The sequence below is a fragment of the Alligator sinensis genome, unplaced genomic scaffold (genome assembly GCF_000455745.1).
Source record: "Alligator sinensis unplaced genomic scaffold, ASM45574v1 scaffold301_2, whole genome shotgun sequence".
NCBI lineage: Eukaryota > Metazoa > Chordata > Crocodylia > Alligatoridae > Alligator > Alligator sinensis.
This window is the reverse complement of record NW_005841874.1, coordinates 962,077-964,440: the sequence shown is the minus strand read 5'-3', so window position 1 is coordinate 964,440 and position 2,364 is coordinate 962,077.

The window sequence follows — 2,364 nt, the reverse complement described above, 5'->3', positions numbered from 1 at the left end:
AGCTCCCAGCCTCTGCAGCAGCTGGAGGAGTTTGCCTGGATTCCTGCCCCCTGCGGCTCCACACCCCTGCCTCCTCACTGTGCTCACACACACATGCACACACACACACACACACACACCAGCTGCCTGCTTCCGGATAGGGTGGAAGCAGCCGGCACGTGGTGCGTGGTGCCTGGCTGAACCAAGGAACGCCCCCACCCTTTTTTTTCCCCCCCTGCTGGAACAAAGGACCCCTCAATCCCAATTTCACCCCCTGGCTCGTGAAGGGGCTGTGGGCAGCTCATGCCCCCTGGTGCCTCAGTTTCCCCAGCTGGGGGGCTCTCAGCTCCCATGCAGCCCCTCCAGCCTTGGTTTGCAGCCATCAGTGCAGGCCCTGAGGCACATTTGGCTGCACCGTGACAAGTGCTTGAGGAGAGGTAGGAGGCAATGCTTTCTACCCACCTTGGCTGGCCAGAGACCCCCAAGGCATGCCAGTGACAATGGTCTGGCCTCAAGTACTCACAGCTCCATACTATAGCACCCAGCTGTCCCCCTGCCCCACACCAGCACCCCCAGACTAGTGAGTCTGGTTCAGGAGCTCAGTCCTTAACCCCTAGGCAGTCCCCAGCCCGGGGGTATCCCGAGGGGCCTTGGGGTGCGGACACATGACATTTATTCCTGATTAGTCTCAACATCAGTAAAGCGGAGGGACAGCACATGGCACTGATGCTGGAGTAAATGCTGGGCTCCACTGTGACTTGATTTCTGGGGAAGCCAGGAGGAAATTTCCATTTGCCAGTTACCCCGGGATAAAATGCTGAGTTATCCTGGGATAAGTGCTGTGACAGGGACTGTGCATGGCCACTTCCCCATGTGGGTGAAGGAGCTGTGGTGGGAGCTGGCTCAGGACAGTGGATGGGACCCAAGGACCCTCCCACGCCACAGCCCCTTGCGCTCCAAGAGCAAGGGGCACCACCCAGCCTGGCCGAACCAGCACTGGTCCAGAGCTGAGCCCTCCAAGTGGGGGCCAGGATGGGAATGCCAGCACGTGACAGATGTGGGTCACAGGGCTTGGGGGGGTCAAGCCAGTGTAAGGCCTGTAGGACCATCACAGAGCAGCCGTGGGGTGAGGAGCCCATCCAGTGAGTGATCGGAGTAGATGGTGTCAATGGTGAAGCCCCTACTGCATTCCTCAGCTTAGAGCTGGCTCATGGGGAGCCCCTTTCTCTGGGCCCAGCAGAGAAAGTCTGCCTCTGTCTTGGCAGCAGGCATCTGTCCATGCCTCGCCCCCGGGGCCAGCACCCACGCACCTGCTGGCCGGCTCCCCAGCACCGCTGCATGGAAGGGACCCAGGCATCCCCAGGCCCCGCGCCCGTGGCAGCTGCCTCCTGTCAGCAGCAGCTTCCCTGGCTGCCCGGCACAGCTGGCCGGCATGTGTGCGCAGCTCCACGTTGATTTTGGCAAGGCTACTTGGAGCGCGCTGCATTGTCCCAGCAGCACAGACTGCCCCGGGGCTATGCACCCTCCCCTGGCAGCCCGGCCAGCCAAGGGCTAGCACCCTGCACCCCCAAAAGAGCATCTCAAGGGGGGTCCAGTGGTGGGCTTGGGCACAGCCCCCCAGAGGGCCAGGGCACAGGCCTGTAGCAGGGGCTTGGGGTAGGGATCTCACTAGGCCTCTTGAGTTTTGGCTTTGGGCTAGTGCTGAACTGCCCTGCCAGCCCTGGTGCCCAGTGGCTGGCACCTGCTGTGTGCAAGACAAGGGGCAGCCATGTCCCCCCTTACAGGCTGCAGGACCTGGTACAGCTTTGCCTCAGGGCCAGGGGGCTCAGGGGGACCCTGGCTAGCGGTTGTCTCTGCGGTGCTGATAGCCAGGGGACAGCTCCTAAGCAGCTGGGGCTGGGCTGGGAAGGGGCTGGGTTCACCTCGCCTGTGTCTCCTCCACAGTCAATGCCCCCTGCTCCCTTCGAGGGCCTGCAGGGCATCAGCAAGGAGCCCTGGCTCCCAGCAGGAGAAAGCGCTGGCCCCCGTGGCTGCTCAGGGCAGCGCCCACCCCCTTGTGCTGCGGGGCCGGGGCCGGGCTAGCGGTGCGGGCAGCTCATCCCGCAGTCCGTCCGGCCCGGCTCCTCGCGGGGAGAGCGGTGGAGCGGGACAGGGGCGCCTGCGGTGAGGCCTCGGGGTGGCCGGGCCGGGCTGAGCCGGGTTGTCCTGGGCTTTGGCGATGTAGAGGGTTGCCGTGACGTAGAGGGAATCCGGGGTGCCGTGACGTAACGGGGCCCCGGGACGTGGAGAGATTGCAGGGTGCGGTGACATAAGGGTGGGGTTGGGTGCGGTGACACGGGGGGGTCCCAGGTGCGGTGACAGGGGGGGTCCCGGTGCAGTGACGCA